The sequence below is a fragment of the Wyeomyia smithii genome, chromosome 3 (assembly GCF_029784165.1).
Source record: "Wyeomyia smithii strain HCP4-BCI-WySm-NY-G18 chromosome 3, ASM2978416v1, whole genome shotgun sequence".
Taxonomy (NCBI): Eukaryota; Metazoa; Arthropoda; class Insecta; order Diptera; family Culicidae; genus Wyeomyia; species Wyeomyia smithii.
Genome location: NC_073696.1, coordinates 184,597,930 through 184,617,616, shown reverse-complemented (window position 1 = coordinate 184,617,616; position 19,687 = coordinate 184,597,930). Strand labels below are relative to the sequence as shown.

The 19,687-nt window shown below is 38.6% G+C and overlaps 2 protein-coding genes across 7 annotated transcripts in view; one reads left to right on the top strand and one right to left on the bottom strand.

Moving 5' to 3' along the window:
* LOC129727325 (flotillin-2) overlaps positions 1–19,687 on the bottom strand; it is a 380,442-nt gene that overhangs the window by 235,239 nt on the left and 125,516 nt on the right. The window lies entirely within an intron of this gene.
* The window catches only part of LOC129727320 (glucose dehydrogenase [FAD, quinone]-like), a 34,112-nt gene that overhangs the window by 2,168 nt on the left and 12,257 nt on the right, over positions 1–19,687 (top strand). The window lies entirely within an intron of this gene.

The following is a 19,687-nucleotide window of genomic DNA, read 5'->3' as shown; positions in this document are numbered from 1 at the left end:
CCTTACTTTACTTTACTAAAGAGAAAGGGCCGGCAATTCCCATTCGCTAAAAAGTAAGCTTGGGTCAATATTTTTCATTTATTCTGTACGAATAAAATTTTGATTAAAAAAATATCCGAATTAAACATATTTTTGTTCAACCAATTTTGACCGTAACATCAAGTTTTGTACAGCCTTCTTGGTCACTTTGTTCACCGCAGAACGCCAGTTAACCTTGAGTTGCACCTCATTGACAACTTTTTCGTGTCTTTTCGAGGTTCCGCGTGACGATAGCCTAGTATGTTTCTATAGGGCGGAGCTCTGGTGTGTTCGGAGGGCTCGTGTCCTTCGGCACCACCTGGACGTTCTTCGCGGCATACCACTCCATGGCCTTTTTCCCGTAATGGCAAGATGGCAAATCCGGCCAAAACAGATCGGAACAAGTGTGTTGCTTGAGGAAAGCCAGTAGACGTATTTTCAGGCGCTCTTGTACATAAATTTCCTGGTTGACGGAACCTTTCATGATGAAAATGTTGCTCTTCAAACCGCAGAAAGAGATGGCCTGCCACACGCAAAAGTTCAAGCTTTAATCATCCAATGTGTCCTTTCAATTCGCACAGAATTTGCTCTGACTTCGCACAACCAATGCGTGATACGCATAACGCAAAAGTTGTATAAGGAATACATTAACAGAGATCAAAATCAGAATATGTATCATATACACAAAAATCGTAATGTCTCGGTAAACTTCGGCTTCGGGCGAACGATCAGCTTCGAAGCGCTCAAAAACCGTTCTTTACTTTCGCGAGCCGGAAACAGCCAATGGCGAGCCTTGTTGCCGCGGAAGTTTTTGACGCTGGTACCAGTAACGCATAAACGAATGCATGTGAATGAGACCAGAGTCATACTTAAATGCAAAATGTTCTGGCCTAATCTCATGTTTTTGTTTATTGTTAATGATTGAATGATGTTTTCAAATGACCTGATTCATGAAAGTGAATCGATCAGACAATAATTTCTTCAATGGAGTCAGTACCCAACTTATCAGTATTGATTGTTGGTTGCACTGTTTTAACGATGCCAACCTTCTGAACATCGGCTGATGCTTTATAAGTGTAGTGGTTTGGAGCTGCGCAATACATTTAAAATACGCTAGAGCATCAAATGCGTTATGCCCAACGCACATGCGTTGTACTGGTTCCAATTATAATCAGTAAATGCGCTAATTTCGCTCATAAATGATCTGGTTACGCACACTCCAACTTTTGCGTGCACACGAGATATTTCTTTGCAAACTTCGAGCTCTTAATGTGTTTAAAAGCTTCTGTCACCTCTTCTCTCCCAGTTGCCGTATAATCGTCCTGTCCAGGAAGCTGTTCGAAGTCTGCCTTGACGTAAGATTCATTATCCCGTACCACGCAATCGAACTTCGTCAGCATCTTCACGTACAGCTTTCGCGATACCGAGTTGTTCTGCTTATTGTCACGATTTGGAGTCACCACCTTTTTTCTAAATCGGCACTTCGGCTCATTTTTCCAACTCGATTCACATTTGTAGACAACACTTCCAGCTTCCTTGCGACATGTCGGACGGAACGGTTGGAATTTCGCTTGAAACTGCTGGCCACTCGTTTCGTCGTTTCCGCGGTCTTTGGATTTGGATTCTAACCAGATTCTGTCTTCCTGGCAGTCGAGAAACGTTAATCAAACACTTTTATTACCTTAGTAACGGTTGATTTGGACACATTCAAGAATTTTGCCAGCTTGGCGTGCAAGTAATTCGGATTTTCGCGATGCGCGAGCAAAATTTTGATGCGTTACTTCTCTCGCTACGCCATTTTCACAACTGAAATGTCAAATCTATTTATATAAAAGAAAATTTTTGTATGTATGTATGTTCCAGCATAACTCTCGAAGGCCTGAACCGAACTTGGCATACGCGTTCTTTGTACAAAGGAAGTGGTCATAGAAATATTGGATAGGGGGAGTGGTCACCCTTAAAGAAGGAGGGGGTCAAAAGTAATAAATTTTCATACATAATGGAAACCTTTCATTGAAATTTGATGATTTTCGGGTTCTTGGTCCCCTTTAAGAAGGAGGGGGTCAAAAGTAATAAATTTTCATACATAATGGAAATCTTTCATTTAAATTTGATGATTTTCGGGTTCTTGGTCTTCTTTAAGAAGGAGGGGGTCAAAAGTAATAAATTTTCATACATAATGGAAACCTTTCATTGAAATTTGATGATTTTCGGGTTCTTGGTCATATTTGGAGGCCGGAAGTTGATGTCCTGAGACCGAAACATGATGTTCGATGCCATGTTTAATCCAAGATGGACTTCCGGTTTCTGGGAAGCCATTTAAAACTGTGGAAAACGCTCACAAACCTCCCAATGTTGGTATTTCCGGAGCAAAAATGCCTCTTAAGAATCGGTTACCGGTGTCTGACTATACTTTAAAACTTGGGTTGCCGACTCCCGGTTTCTGGAAACCTGAAAATTAATAATCTATTTATATAAAAGAGAAGTTTTGTATATATGTATGTATGTATGTTCCACCATAACACTCGAAGGGCTGAACCGATTTCAACCAAACTTGGCATACGTGTTCTTTGTACAAAGGAAGTGGTCATAGGAATATTAGATAGGGGGAGGGGTCACCCTTTAAGAAGGAGGGGGTCAAAAGTAATAAATTTTCATACATAATGGAAACCTTTCATTGAAATTTGATGATTTTCGGGTTCTTGGTCCCCTTTAAGAAGGAGGGGTCAAAAGTAATAAATTTTCATACATAATGGAAACCTTTCATTGAAATTTGATGATTTTCGGGTTCTTGGTCATATTTGGAGGCCGGAAGTTGATTTCCAGAGACCGAAACATGATGCCATTTTCAATCCAAGATGGCGACTTCAGGTTTCTGGGAAGTCAATCAAAACTGTGGAAACACTCACAAACCCCCCAATGTTGGTATTTTCGGAGCAAAAATGACTTTTAAAAACCGGTTATCGGTGCCTGACGATACTTTGAAACTTGGGTTGCCGACTTCCGGTTTCTGGAAATCTGCGGAAATTAATAATTGAATTATATACTTCGCAATATGGGTATTTTCGGAATCGGAATGACGTCGTTATATGAAAATCGATCATATATTTCCAAATATTGGCCTTTTTTGAAACGTAGGGACGTCTGTTTGCAGCCGAAAATAGGCTTTCGTGCCAATGTTTCTAGAAAAGTGTTTCAAAACATCCAACCTGCTTTAATCCGTTTTTGGAACGATTTCTTGACATATTGCTTGCATAATTTGATAACGGAGAATCCAATCTAGCGTTTTGGTTAAAAAATATGTTTGGAAAAGTTGCTGAAGCTCAACTGTTACCGAATAGAAATTTAGTCAAGAGCATCGATCATAAGATAAGAGCTCCTAAAATCCAGCTATTTATTTAAAAAAAATATTTTGTATGTATGTATGTTTAACCAAACTTGGCATACGTGTTCTTTGTACAGAGGAAGTGGTCATAGAATATAGAATTGGGAAGAGTAAGGAGCAACCCTCAAACAAGGAGGGGGTCTCAATTGGTCAGGAAATTATTTTTTTCGTGCATTATGAGAACTCTCTGAATGAATACAGTAGTTTTTGGGCCTTTGTTCATGTCTGGAGACCGAAAATTGATTTCCAGAGATCGGAACATGATGTCGAAAAGAGAGAGGGGCAGCTATCAAATAGGGAGGGGGTCTTATTTTATAAGAAAACCAGGTCTTTTAGTGCCCTTTGGGATTTTTTTGAAAAGGTACGATAACTTTCATGCCCTCGGTCGGTCATGGCCAGAACTTGATGTCTAGGGACCGGAATATGATGTTCGATGTTTTCCTAAAACAAAGAGGGCGACTTTCGGTTTCTGGGAAGCTGTATACAACTGTAGAAAACGTTTACAAACCTCCAAACATTGGTATTTCCGGAACTAGGATGACCTTTAGAAAGCAGAAATAAAAGTCCAACGACATTTTTTAAATTCAATATGGCAACTTCCGGTTTCAGAATTTTGTGAAAAACGAACATATACTCTGCATTATGTATATTTTCGATATAAAGATGACGTCCAGAATCCAAATATTCATGTCCGGCGCAAATTTTTAAATCGTGCATGGCGGATTACATTTCCTGGAAAGGTTACTAGAATACAGAAGAAGGCATGGACGTAATATTTAAACGTTGTTTTGAAATCAATTCCGCGATTTCTGCTTTCTGTCAAGCTGTGTAAAACTGAGTAAAATGGTTAAATAATGTCAATATTTCTAGACAGAGAACTATGTCAAGACAATGACATCGGGCGTTCAACGCTATTTTCAAATTCAAGAAGAAAAATATTCAAATACTCCCTGATATTAGGTTCATAGGTCAGAGCTGACTCCCCAAAACCGAAAATTGGTCTCCGAACGTTTGGTATAGTGAGGGTTGTTTTTTTGCATTGGAATTTATTTAAAACTTGAGGAAAATGTGGAGATTGTCCCCGTATCTCCAAATTGTTAATTTATTCATGATGTTCATGAAGACTGATGTTATGGGATGATGTTGATATTGCTTACACAAAAAAAGTAAAACGAGAAGACATAGCAAGCAATAATTTTAACTAACAGAGGTGAGCTTAGGCTATTGATTATGTAATTTCAGTGTGATTTGAGTTTATTGTAAGTTAATTGATACCGTCGAAAATGCTGATGAGGCAATCCATTTTCCAACGGAATTTTTGAACTCACTCGAGCCAACTTGGATGCCTCCGCATCGATTCTTATACAATCTTATGCAAAAAGGGGCCGAAGAAAACCACTGACGAAGACGTTCGATTATATGGAAATATAGAAAATTATAGAAAAAGCAGAAATTTTTACACGAGCAAGGCCGGGTACATTCAGCTAGTGTCAAAATAAAACATAAGTCATGATACCATACACACACATTGTTAAAATGAGGGATGTTCAGGTTTTTTTGTTTTTGATGCACGATGAAAAGAATACAGCAAATTGAAGTTGACCAATTTTTGACCGTAATACCGTTTATAGCTTTAGTGATGTACCGCATCACAAAATCTGTCAGCGTGTAAATGAATCACGACCACTCATCAATCACAAATTTTACCCTCAAGCACAAGCCGGAAAAAGGGTATAGCTTTTTAAGCATTCCTGTGAATTTTGGAGCCCCTAGCAATAATAGAAATGCGTCAAAAGGGCCACAAAATAATTGCTCGCCGGGTTCGTCACTTTTGCGTTTGGTTCGCTTCATTCAAATCTCTGTACACTTTACGCACTTTCGACTTAGCTAGGAGCACCAAAATTCACATGAATGGATAAAAGGCTATAATCTTTAATTTATTTCAGTTTGAGCTCAACGTCATTTGTTTTTTGCTTTTGTCGATCACAAGTTTGTACCTAGAGCTCACTCTTGAAAAAAAAAAAGATTATAGCTTGGTGCTCTTGACCAGCTCGAAAGTGCGTAAAGTCTTCAGAGATATAAATGAGGTTTTAATGTAAGCAAACGTAAAAGCGACGAGCCCGGCGAGCAAATATTCTGCGGCCTTTTAGCGCACTGCTATCTGAACTAGAGGCACCAAAATTCACAGGTGAAAGATATATAATCTTTTATTTTCTTCCAGTTTGAGCTCTAGGGAAAAATCTGTATTGACAAGTGCTATCGAGTGCAGCTCATATCACTTTCGTGGCAAACTGTTTATCACTGTTATATTTATGCATATAACTTTTTTATAAACCTGCCGTTCAAAATGATTATCTCTGTTTCGTAGTATTTTATAGTAATTGGACAAATCACCTTATATCTGTTGATAGAAGCTAATAAATGAATTGTGATGGTGCATTTATGTTATGCTCTTATCATCTTTCAATCAAATAATTATATTAAAACTTATCTCACATTAAACTAAAACGAGAAAAAATAGTACTATTTGCAGTTTGTTTTCATCCTTTTTTATCTCCACTAAAAGATGCCTTAGTGAATATAAATATCATTTTTAAGTCGTGTGCACTACTGTGTAGTGCGTGTATGTATATTTGATACATTAATTTTGGAACGCAAACGTCTCTAATTGAAAACATTCCATACGTGGAACCAGCGAAAAGTATAAGATAAAAGCAGGCGGAAAATTGTTTTCTATTTTCGGTGCTCAACGAACCACAGCGGAGCAGGTTGAATGTCTTGTAAACCATGTTTGGCGTCCTCCATCAACTCAAAAGTTTTAAGTCAAATGCAACGCGCCCATCACTGTGACATGACAACCAAATAACCAAATGATGTCGATTGCAGCACAACTAGGTGCTACTTTTCACACCCAAACACAGAAGCCAAGGTCGATTCCGAAATCATTATTTGTGGAGCTTGAGCGCATAGCTTAACCGTTGCATTCACAATAATTCACAATTCTAGTAGAAAAGATAAAACAAATATTAAGCCTAGTCTAGACTTTCATCGAATCATTAGTCGATCTATCAGTTGAGGTAAACGTTCATAACAACAATTGTATACTGAACTGAGCTCGACATTAAGTGTTTTTCATCTCATGCTACCGCTTTCCGATGGACTTCGTATAATTCCAACGATCAGTCACCAACCAACAAAGAGAGGCCACCCGCCTAGAATGAGTAAAACAACACTGAAACCGTGTTGAAACCGTGTTTTGCTGCTGCCGCGTCGGTAACTGGTGCCACCAGGGGTGATATTGGAATATTTATCCGCAGGTCATCGTATCCAATTAAATATAATATTTAAAAATCATCATCGATCGATATAATACATGAAATTCCCTATTTCTTTAACTTTTTTTTCATTGAACTGCACAGAAATTTTGATTTTTTTATGTTTAGCTCAATAATTGAGTACCGCACTACGGCGATGCCAACACTGGAAAAACTCTCCAACGTTAACTACTATTAGGACTCTTAACGGAGGAAAGTGCTCTCCGAAGCAAATTGTAGAAAAACACCCGGAGGCAATTGAAATAATTTGACTGCAACCAATGAACATACAACTACGCTAACATTTGGTTCGACAGAAAAACAAGAAAGAGTAATACACTAAAGTGTTACTTTATTGAGCCAATGACATAATACGTTATGTGTGAAAGCTCGATGGCATTGCATTTGCCGGACGGCTTTTGCAATAAGTAGATGCATGATATTTAAAATTGAATCGTTTTGATAAATCATGGTAAATTTTTTTTTGTTTACGTGGTTCGTAACTCCAGCAGCAAAACCTCGGTGTAAGACTTGAAAATAGTTGTGACCGCGAAAAATAATTTTGCAATGTACGAGTACGAGGTTCATTTAGTAATTTGCGAATGCGTCGAATGTCGAGCAAAAGTTATTCACTTTTTTTAAATCTGAACCACTTATTCAGTATGTTACAGATAGGATAGAATCCAAACAAATCTTGATTTTTGTCAAAATATTACAATTAAGGTGTCGATTCTTCAAATTAAGTTTCAGCTTATAAGCCTGCAATAAAATTGCCGGCCAGATGCATACATCTAATCGGTGATGACCACAATACGGTTTCAACACATGCGACCGGCTTTTCAGCCGCTGTATTTCATTCGGCCGCCTTTCAGTCGTTATCCTCTCTACCAGCCTTCTTGCGATATTGCGGTCACTGAACACTGAACGCCTTTTCTGAAGGCGGCAGTAGGTCACGATAGTTTTACCCAATGCAGAGGTTCTGCTCCGATCCAATCATCCTACGATTGCCAATCTAATATTGCTGCACATTCGTGTGCACTGATTTTGACGAAAAATGCTCAGTTCAAAAGATGAAAGAAGTTTCACGGTGATTTAAGGGCACTATGATTGTACATGTGACCCGATTCGAGATAATGATGATACAAGAAATAATCTCGTTTTTGGCTCTCCAGTAGAGTTACACCTTTGTGTTTTGTGCAATGCAATGCAGCTGATGTTAATACTAAACAATGTACGATAAAAAATATAACATAATATTTGGTATTCTATTAGTTATTTAATCATGAAAAAATATACCATAGAAAGAATTTAAAACTTTATTTAGCCAAGAAACACCAAAATCTATAAAAGAAAACAATTTCTGAATACCTAAACGTTGTAAAGTTAGACTCAATGTGATCTTAGTTCAAACAGATGCTTTACCATAGGAGTAAAAAAAACTATATTTTAACAAGGGTTGTACTTTGCAATAATCGTTTGTTATTTATTAATTAACTTTGTTTTGAAGTAAACAGTAAACTAAATGGCTCAGCACCAGAAATCTTCCTTCAAAATAAATTCATTCTGAATACATTTAAAGAATCGATCGTTAAGCTTCTAAAGCGAATTTATTATTCTAGAAACAGCAAACTAAGTGTAAAACTTCCTGCTAAGTTTGAAGAACGTTGAACAGTTCTGCCATACTCCTAGATATCGAAACAATGTTTTGGGACATGAGACTTAAACCATTTTTAAGAGGTAAATGACGGAAAAAATACAGTTTCAATATTAACGCCAAACTGGATGATGTACATAGATTCTTGTAATTAACTAAAAATCTCACTGTTTAACCGGTACTGTCAACAGATGTGCTTCAACGCATTTAACGTTTAAACGGGATTCAATCTGCTATGGATAAACTTTTCGTACCAGTGACTAAGTTTTACTTTTCCTTTCCGTTTCAAGGCCACGCATCGCCGTTTTCACACGATCACACAATCAAGCGCTCGCACACATGAACCGGAGTGGGCCATTAGGCAGGCAGCAGCGCGCGGTGCGAAATGTTCATGATAGCCGTAAAAGTCAGCCAGGTTGTTTGCTGCAGAAGCACCATGCCCGTTTCTCTCCTTTGCTCCAACTCCCGCTTCTCAACTAAGGCTGATATTCATGTTTTGATTTAACATCGCGAGGCGTGCAGACTGCACAATAAAACCCCCCTTTAAGCGACCGTGCTAGCTAACCGAACCGCTTACCGTGAGACGACCAAAATTTGACCCAATTTCGCGGTTTGCTTTTGATTGGTGGTTCGTCGGTATTTATCGTCGTTCATCATGGCACAACAGGGGTTATGTTGCGAAGGAGTAGACGTGAACTCACATCGCAGCAAATTGTTGCTCAGGTGTTGAAGGCCGTCTGGTGCCGAAAGAAAGAAACGATAAGCCGGGCCGAGCGGCGTTTTACGTCATTGTTGTTTGCTTTCTCGCTTCGGCGGCTTATTGATATAACAATTGCTCAATAAGCGAATGCAGCAGGTGCTTGTTAATTGTTAAAGATTTTCTTTCTAATTCAATTAATACAAACACAAAATGGCTATTATGGTTGTTTATTTTACTTCTTTACTTCTACTTCATGGCATACGGAATTTAAACATGTTAATGTCAACAAAAAAAACATCAATTTAGCAGCAAAAATATATATTCTGATCTATTTATGGGTCATCATGTGGAGTGATTAGAGAAAGCTGGGGATAAAATATCTTAAAAATTATTTTTAGATTCAAAACTAATGACGTTTTGAAATCATTCTGATGCTATTTTCGCTAAACCCTCTAGTGCTCAAGCCCGCCTTCAGACGGGCTTCAGTAAAGTCGCTATAAATCTTTGATAAATAGTTTAAAAATGTTTATAAAGATTTGTAGTGATTTCACCGAAGCCTGTCTAAAGGCGGACTTGGGCTTTGGAGGGTTAAGGGTAACTGGGTGATTCAGTTCACTAATTGGTGAAATGTTTGAATACCCGCAAGTGTGAGTTTGTTCATATTTTTAATTTGACGATTTTAATTATATATATTCAATACAATTGTGCTGTTACTTGCCACAAAACTATTATTCAGGCCAAAAAAAAAGTCTCACATTTCTCCATATGGGATTCTCTATCAATAATTTTGTAAAACTTGCACAGAAAAAGTAGAAGAAAAATTAACCTCATTTTAATACTGAAATTTGCTATAAAAATGTTTTTTCTCAGTTTTCATTTTCTAATAAACTAATATTGGTTCCCTGTGATTCATTCCATGACAGGTTTGCTAAACAAAGTTAAATCCCCAAATGATAAAAAATTGCTTTAAATCCCTAGCAGAATAACTCAGTATACTTGTGATTTTTTTCCCTTGTAGAAGACTGAACCACTGCGACCATTGTTTGATCTATTGTGGTATACTTCAACTTACTCTAAGTGCGTACGAGCAGGTACATCACTATTTGGCGAGTTGATGTCCTTGCTACATTGCACATTTATGCCAGTTGGGCAACGCACTTCGGGTGAAGTTTATTACCTCACCGGGACTTTCCCTCCAAATTTCGGTAGGCTCTATGTGTCCCTTACCGAAGATACGCAATCTGTGTTGTACTAATACTCGGCATTCGCTGAGTAGATGTTCTGAAGTTTCGCTTTCGATGCCACACAGGCGACATTTGTCATCATCAAGTTTGCCTATCTTCTTGAGATGATACTTACTCGGACAGTGCCCTCTAATAAGACCTGTGAATGTCCTCAGGTCTTTCTTATTTAACCTGAGCAGCACGAGGTTCTTCTCGCGATTTAGCTCTATGAATCTTTTCGATTGTCGTAATCCGCTTATGACATCCCAGTTTGCTTTGATGGTCGCTTTCTCCCATTCACCGAGTTTAGCTTTTAGAGCGCTCGGAGAGACTCCACAGAAAGGTTCTGGGCCAACAAAGTTAGTGGATGACCCTTGGCTGGATAGTGAGTCGGCCTCCTCGTTTCCTTCGATTCCACAATGACTAGGAGCTCAGTAGAAGTTAACCTGGTTTTTCATAGCTAACTTTCGGAGCGACAGGATGCATTCCCACGCTAGTTTAGAGTGGCAGAAAGGAGAATTCAGGGCTTTAAGTGCTGCTTGACTGTCACAGAAAATGCAAATATTTGCGTGTCGATAATTTCTTCTCAGACACGCATTCGTGCATTCTATTTTCGCGTATATTTCCGCTTGGAATTCTGTTGGCCAGTTGGCCATGAGCCCATGGGAAAAAATATTAATTCCTGGTCCTGTGAATCCCGCATCCGCGGAACCATTCATTCTAGAACCGTCTGTGTAGAAGCAATGTGAACCGTCCCGAATTTCGGGTCCACCTTGTTGCCAACTTTCTCGTTCTATCTCTAATATTCTGTAAGGAATTTCGAAATTTGGTTTCCTCTCCAGCCAATCCTCCTTACTTTTTATTAGATTATTTATTTGGAAATCTTTCAGTATTCTCAGGTGTCCTGTTAGAACTCCTTATTTTAGGCTGTACTGTCGATTTAGCCTTAGAGCACTTTTTCCGCTTCTAGTTGAACCTCCTGATGAAGTGGAAGAAGGTGAAGTATTGCATCTAGGGCTTTTGATGGAGTGCTCCTCATAGCTCCACAAATCGATGCACAGGCCAAACTTTGGATTTTATCTAGCTTAGCTTGAGCGGATGTTTCAGTGGTTTTGGGCCACAAAACTAACCAGGCGTAGGTTATTCTGGGTATGATTATTGTTTTGTATGTCCAATGTATCATGGCTCGCCTCTCTTCTCCAGTCTGGGTTTATCTTTTTCCCGTCCAGTAATATTGCGAGGAGTTAATATTGGGATAGTTCAGTGAAAACTTTCTCGACATTTTTCTTACTTAGAATACCCCTGGTAGATTAATTACTTTACTTTTACGGCGACAGTTCGATCCAATGTCGAATCCAGAATACACCGCTATGTCACTCGCTCTTGGACTACTATCTTCCAGTCGCCTCTAACACCTATTAAGCGGGCATCCTCGCCGGTAGCACTTGATTCCCCATCTATCACCACCGCAGCACCAACATCCGACGAGCTACCACGCTCTCTATCAGCTACCACGTTAGTTTTGGCAAGAATTGTGATAAGCCATATTCTCACAGCTTCAATCATGAGATGGCCAAAGGCCTCCTCCACCGCTCTAAGTTTAACACTTGCGTACCTGACCCCTCCAAAGCCGAAGGAATGAAAATTCTTTTACTTGCCATTCTGCCAGGTCTAAACCGAATAACCCGGAACAACGAAAAATTTTAAATGTCGCCTATGGTCCCAAAAAGTATGATAAATTTGTGATCTTTTGAAGAAGATAAGATCAAAATCGGTTCAAATCTGTCGGAATAGCAGGTAGAAGAATTTTCATTCTTTCGGCCCTGGAGGGAACGTGTTATTAACATAACATCGTCCGCAAAACCTAGGAGCGCTCCGTATAGTTTCAATGCGATGTTGAACAAAAAGTTTAACAGCCTATCACCCCGTTTCAAAGCCATCTAACGTCACGAAAGCATGCGATAACGCACCGGTTATCCTGAGGCAAGATGGCACGAATCAGTCCAATCAGCTTTGTTGGAAAATTATGTTCGATCATAATCCGCCATAACTCATTCCTCTTAACTGAGTCGTACGCTGCCCTGAAGTTCATGAACAGATGGTGAGTGTGCTAGGATTTGTCGCAAGATGAACATTTGGTCCGTAGCGGAAGGTCCCTCTCAATAACCACTTTGGTATTCGCCTAATATGATTCCTGCAACGGCCACAGTCTGTGGAACAGGATGCGAGAGAGAATTTTTTGCAGGGTATTGAGGTAGCCCCTCCCAGTTGATCTCGAGGTACGATGCTGGCCTAACAAGCCAGTCGTCGAAGGTTCGAGTCTCGGCTCGGGAGAGACTGTTAGAGTCAGTAGGATCGTTGCGCTAGCCCTGCAATTGTCCTGTACACTTATAATAGTTGGCTGCGAAGTCTGTGTATAATATACAGAAGGTCGAGTTCCGAATCGGAATGTAGCACCAAGGCTTTGCTTCTTTTATTGAGAAAAGCCATGCCTCGATAATTGGTACAGTCCAGGCGGTGACCTTTTTCGTAGATTGGGCATCGAGACCTTCCAGTCAGTTCGAGGACAATCCTTCATCAAGCCACTGGTGACAGGGGCTGACACGTTTCGGTTCTGATTTCGTTAATCTTATTGTAAAGAATCCTCGCATCGTGCCTGGAGAAGCAACCCTACGCTTCCGGTGATGCAGTCTCTTTGCAGCGACTCTAGCTGCTCGATATCTTTCTCCGCTCTGTCTCTGGTTGTAAAGGCAAAGTATCGGTGTTGGTGGTTGGTTGGTGGCACATCCGTCGCTCACTGGCACTCAGCGTCAAACCGCGCATTGGACGTGGCTGTCGCAGACGTACCCAACACTTCTCGCACTGTGGTGCTGTTCGTTAAGGTCTCCTTCAAATTGCTTATCGATCCGCTTATCAACTTTCTGCGAGTACTCTGTATTCCTTCCTTCAGTTGGTAACCGCTGGATGTTCAACCGTATCCTCCTCGTTATCCTTGATTTCAATACGTTGGACAGCTGACACTGATCTGGCATAGCACGAGATAGTTCTCCGAGTCAACGTTCGGTCCTCTGAAAGACCTTACGTCTGTAACGTCTGAAAAATTTATTTGATGTCAAATGCCTTAGAAATGTGTGAATCGTTTAAAGCTCGACTTTCTAAGTCAAAGAAAATGTTTAAGTTGGGAGAATCTCGCAGTACCAAGCCACAGGTAGGTATTTTTTGCCTTTCTCCTAGAAAGGTATAGCAATCACTTGCAAAACCGAAAGTATAAAAGTGCTCCAAAGGGCCGAATTGCATATATCACTCGACTCAGCTCGACGAGCTGAGCATTTTCTGTATGTGTGTGTGTGTATGTGTGTGTGTATGTGCAGATTTTTATTCTCACTCACTTTTCTCAGAGATGGCTGGACCGATTTTCATGAAATCAATTGCAAATGAAAGGTCTTGTTGTCCCATAAGACCCTATAAAATTTTATTGTAATCGGATTTTTAGTTTAGAGGTTATGTATCAAAATGTAAAAATCATGAAACATCATTATCTCGAAAACTACTCAACCGATTTGAACAAAATTGATTTCAAATGAACGGGCTATTTAAAATACCTTTACCTTTTGAATTTTATGAAGATTGAACTTGTGGTTCAGAAGTTATGAAAAGAAACGTGTTTGGAAGACCACTTAATCTCACTCTTGTTTCTCAGAGATGGCTGGACCGATTTTCATAAAATTAGTGTCAAATGGAAGGTCTAGTTGCCCCATAAGACCCTATTGATTTGTTTTGCAATCGGACTATTACTTTGCCTGTTATGTTTAAAAATGTGAAATCCAGCTATGAAAAGGAACATATCCCGAAGACTACTTGAACTCACTCACATTTCTTAGTGATGGCTGACCCGATTTCCACAAAATTAGTGTCAAACAAAAGGTCTAGCTGTCTCATAACACCCTATTGAATGATACTGTAATCGGACAGTAATTTCGTCTGTAATGTACCGAAATATGAAAATCACGAAACTTCATTATCTCAGAAACTACACAACCGATTTGATCAATATTATTATCAGATGAGCGGGCTAGTTGAGGGTTAACTGATGAATTATGATTGAACACGTGGTTCCAAAGTTTGGCTGCTCTATACGTTCCCATTTCATTTGATTATAATCGAACTTAAGCAACTGTTATGTATTAAATTGTTAAAAAACAACGAGAGTTTATTATATCAAAGATTACATGACTTATTTGAACATAACTAGTGTCAAACGAACGAGTCATCTCTCAAACTTACAAATAACAAACTTCATAACAATTTGATATGTGACTCAAAGTTTTTGGAAAGAAAAGAAATTCAAAGACTATTTAAAACTACACCTGCTTTGTTCGACATATGTGGCCTCAACATAATTAAAATGTGGTATCGTACTATTTGAACTTTCCAAATTCATTGATTCCTTGCGATGTGTTTAAAGTCTGCAAATGCACGACGAATCGGCCATAGGATATGATCAAAGTCAAGTAACAAATCGTTTGAAATGTTTAGTTTTATCGAAATGACAACATCTTCAACTTTTGGCTTCTGTACATCGCCTTAATTCTGAATTTATTCATATTGGGTGGTATTCGGTCATTCTCAGCAGATTTTCTGGCATCAATCTGACACCAGAAATACCCATATTGGGAGGTATTTAGTTATTTTGATTGTTTTCCACAAACTAAAAGTGGTCGTCTTTTAATTCAAAATGGTATCCAGGGTCAATGTTTGGTTTCTATGCATCATCTCGTTTACGGAAATATCCATATTGAGTATTATTCGGTCATTTTCGACTGTTTCCTAGAAGTTGCCATTTAGCAATTCAAAGTGATGCCTGAGGTCAATTGTTAGCTCATTGCATCATTCTGGTTCCAGAGATACTCATATTGGATGGTATTTGGTTATTTTAGGCTGTTTTTCACAAACCGGAAGTCGCCATCTTGGATTTCAAAATGGTATTTAAGATAATTTCTGGCCTCTGATTGTCATTCTGGTTGAGGAAACACTCATATTGGGTGTTATTCGATCAATTTCCGCTGTTTTCCAGGAACCGGAAGTCGCCAACCGAGAATCTAAAATAGGGTTTGTGGTTGATTTCAACTGCTGTGTATCATTCTAGATCCGGAGATACTCATGTTAGACGAAAATCGGCCATTTTTGGCTGTTTTCTAGAAACCAGATGTTACCATCCTACAATTCAAAATTGTGTCTGAGGTCAATTTTTAGCTTCTTGCAACATTCTGGTTCCGAAGAAACCCATATTGGGTGGTATTTGGTCACTTTTTGTCATCTGGGCGTAATTCTGGTTCCGAAAACATTCATATTGAATGGTATTAGGTCATTTTCGGCTGTTTGCCAAATACCGGAAGTCATCATCTTAAAATTCAAGATTGTGTCTGTGATCAATTTTTAGCTTCTGTGCTTCTTTTAGGTTCCGGAGATACTCATATTTAATGGGAATTGTCCATTTCAGGCTGTTTTCCAGAAACCGGATATTGCCATCTTACAATTTAAAATGCTGTCTAAGGTCGATTTATGGCTCCAGTGCATCATTACGATCCCGGAAATACCCATATTAGGCGGTCTTTGGTCGTTTGCCGCTGTTTTTCCGGAACCGGGAGTCCATTTTGGATTACATAGTGGCATTTGGAGACAATTTCTGGATTTTGAACGTCATATTGGTTAAGGGAACACTTATATTGGGTGGTATTTGGTCATTTACAGCTGTTTTTCAGAAACCGGAAGTCGCCATCTTAGAATTCAAAATGGTATCTGTGGTCGATTTTAGCTCCTGTGTATCATTCTTGATCCGGATATTATTATGTTGGGTGGAAATCGGCCATTTTTGGCTGTTTCCCAGAAACCGAAAGTTGCCATCTTACAATCCAAAATGTTGCCTGAGGTCGATTATGGAACATATTTGTTACCACGCAAAACATTCACCTGCCAAATATGGTTCCGTTTAGTTGATTAGTTCGCGAGATGTGCAGAAATTTGTGCAGAAATTGTGCTTCCAGATGAGGTAGGGGCGTCGAACCATTATGGACATATTTGTTACCTCTAAAAACATTCACATTCCAAATTTGGTTGTATTTTGTTGATTGGTTCTTGACCTGTGCGAAATTTGTGTTTCATTTGTATGGAACCGCTCCCTTCCAGAAGAGAGAGGGGTCTCAAACTATCATAGGAACCTTTATTGGCACCAAAAACCCCTACATACAAATTTTTACGTCGATCGGTTCGGTAGTTTTCGAGTCTACATATATGCATCAGATAGACCGGACTGCATTTTTATATGTATAGATTACAACATCAATATTTTAGAACCTAAAGAGTGAATATACATTAATTGGATTGAAGCGTTCATGTAAATCTTTTTTTACAAATAAAAGTTTGAATGAGAAAGGCTGGGTCTGACCGCTAGGTGGATTAATTTAGGTTTTTATTTATGTTAATGCATTTACGTTTGGCATCAAAAAAAAAGTTCGGTTTTGAAAATTTCATGAGCTTCCTATAAGTTTTGAGTTTTCTCAATTTTTTCATGAGGACTTTTTTGAGAAGACGAAACGATTACGTCCTACCGCTAAACAAAATTCAAAAAGTCAATTTTCACTAGCAACCGTCATCGATACCGCTTTTTGATACTGAAAATAGTTATCAGTTTGGTTTCAAAAATTCCAAATCCAAGAAATCGAATGATGTGCGTTCCGTCTGTCACGTGAAAATGTAGACAGAATCATTGCTGGTTTTATGAAGAAGAATGATTGTTGATCTGAATTAGTATAGCCAGAGAGAAAAATAAGACACGTCTATGTTACTTTGGTTTTGCGAACAACGATCAACCTAATTATTCACTCAAAAGTAAGCAACTACATTTTACTAACAGGTATATAGCTTCATTCATATCTATATCTACAGGGCTTTCCATTCGACAATTTTTAGCTAATGTATAGGACTGAATAAATGTCAAGAAAAGTGCACGGCTAAATTTACAACGATTACGAACGTGCCGTAATACAAATGCGTGAGCAGAATTTTTACCCGCTTCCACTGTTTCATTACACGGATCGCTTGTCTTTGATCATTTGTTAACAAAAATGTCTTCTAGTACGAGTCGATTTAGAAAGTATTGTGCAGTAAACAATCCGTATAAGTTTATTTCCAATCTGATAATGTTATAAAACAACGGTAATTACTGTTATGATTCAATATGATTACTGAGTCCATGCAAACCTGTATTAGACCATTTGTGGAGCTGTGGATATGATATAACTGATTGATGTTCTAATACATAACGACTGGTTTATTAGACCTACATCACAACTTTAGTCCAACCCGCAGATTGGCGAATAAACAAAGTTATTTAAAAAGTTAATTTTTCGCCGTTCTTCCCAAACTATGCACTAGGTCTGATTTTAATTTCTAGAGCACATGGAAAGATCTCATAACATGCTACCTCTGTTAGAAAAATTATATGAGCAGCTTCATTCAGGATACAAGCAGCAAGTTTATAAATAAAGCCATACACAGTAATTGAATGGTCTATGGTACGTACCTGAGGTGCCTACTGTTAATTATTATTTGATTTCCTGTTCTACTTTCGCAAAATTGAACATCGCTGTCTATCAACATTCAGGTGAATTGACAGCAGAAGTCCCGAGATACATGTGTGTTTTACACGAGAGAAGGTTCCATCGCTTTTAGCTGAACACATTAAACTTTCATCCGTTGACTCAATAGGTTCATAGTTTAATGGCACTTTTCGTAATTAAAAGTTTTTCACGCGATTGATGGTGATTTTAGAAGTGGAAAGATTAATCTACAACATTTAGCTGCTGAAAACAGAGTTATATTTGCTAATGCCATGTGTGTTTGAACTTAGCTTCGTAATAAATACAGCGTACATCATAACATTCATACTCAACATTTCCAGCACCTAAGCCTGAAGATGTTATATTTGCTAGTATATGTGATGTACACTCAATTAAGCTTTTTTATAAACCCAACCAGTTGATCATATAACTTTCCATGGAGCGCAGAAGCGTTATTTATAGTCCTGTTGGACTTTCCACAATGACATGCGGAAAAAAAAACCAGGAGACCGAACAAAGCAACTACAAAACTACTTCCATTGTACCGATCGGACAATGTTTGCTATATCCGATAATCCGGAACCGGACTGGACAACTAAAACATGACAGGCGGAGAGCGCGAACGGTTGGCTTGTAGACGACTAACATAGGCTGGCTAGCGTCACCTCATTGCTGATAATTGCAACAAGATTCAAATTTGTGTACATTTGCAGATGCGATTGGAATCAGGCCTACCGGCAGGAAACCATTCTTTTAAATCCGCCAGTAGCCGCTGTTCAGAGGGTGAAGGTGTGCAATTTCTTCGTGGTTATATATCATGCATATGGACCCGACTACCTTCGAAGTTGCCTTTTATGACACCTTTTCCTCTTTGTTGTGTCCACATATTTCAAATTGAATGCTCTACTATGATTGCATTATAGGTGTGCTACTCTGCTGTGAGTACGAAGGAGGTTTATTTGGAGCTGTTTTATACTATCTTAATCTGAATGAGACGCGGAATGCTTTCACAGCTGTGGTGCAACTAAACAGAGCTAATAACTAGAATAATATAAAATCTTAGATTTACATTTACCCTGACTAATTTGAAGAAAATTTTACTAAATATTTACAGTCAGTGAACAGTCAATGAACTGATCAACTTGTCTTTCTCTTAAAGAACAAAAACATGTTAATATTTGAGTACAATGAATACGTGGATATTGCATGTATTTATTAGGTATCTATCTGACGTCACTACCTGTGTCATTTCTACCTGAGGACTATCTGTACTGTTTCACATAACCGTGTTAAATGGAATTGGTTGGATTCCATTTTATAGTTTGAAAAATTACTACTTTGCTAACGCTGTTTTTTGTTTTGTGTTTGGTGATTTTCTGTTTATGGAATCCAGTATTTGAGTACCGGCTTAATTTGCATTCTACTGGCAACCGTAATGACGATGACCGGAAAAAAGAACAGAATATGGAACTCTTGGCCAATGACTCAATCACACAGATAATATCGACAGTAGTACTGTGCAAAAGTGATGGGAAGTAATGGCGAAATGAGTGAAAAGCCATCAGTGAAACTGACAAATCTCGCGTAATTTTTCAAAGGGACCTATCTAACATTGAGAGACTCTCTTTGTTTACTTTCTCTTTGATCAATAATTATGTTATTTTTCCCATATTATATAACACTCAATCCATAGTAAGCAAGACAGTATTACTATCTCTCGATTAAGAGGAAGAAAGCTTAGAAAATATACATAATGACGACGTAATTAACGAAA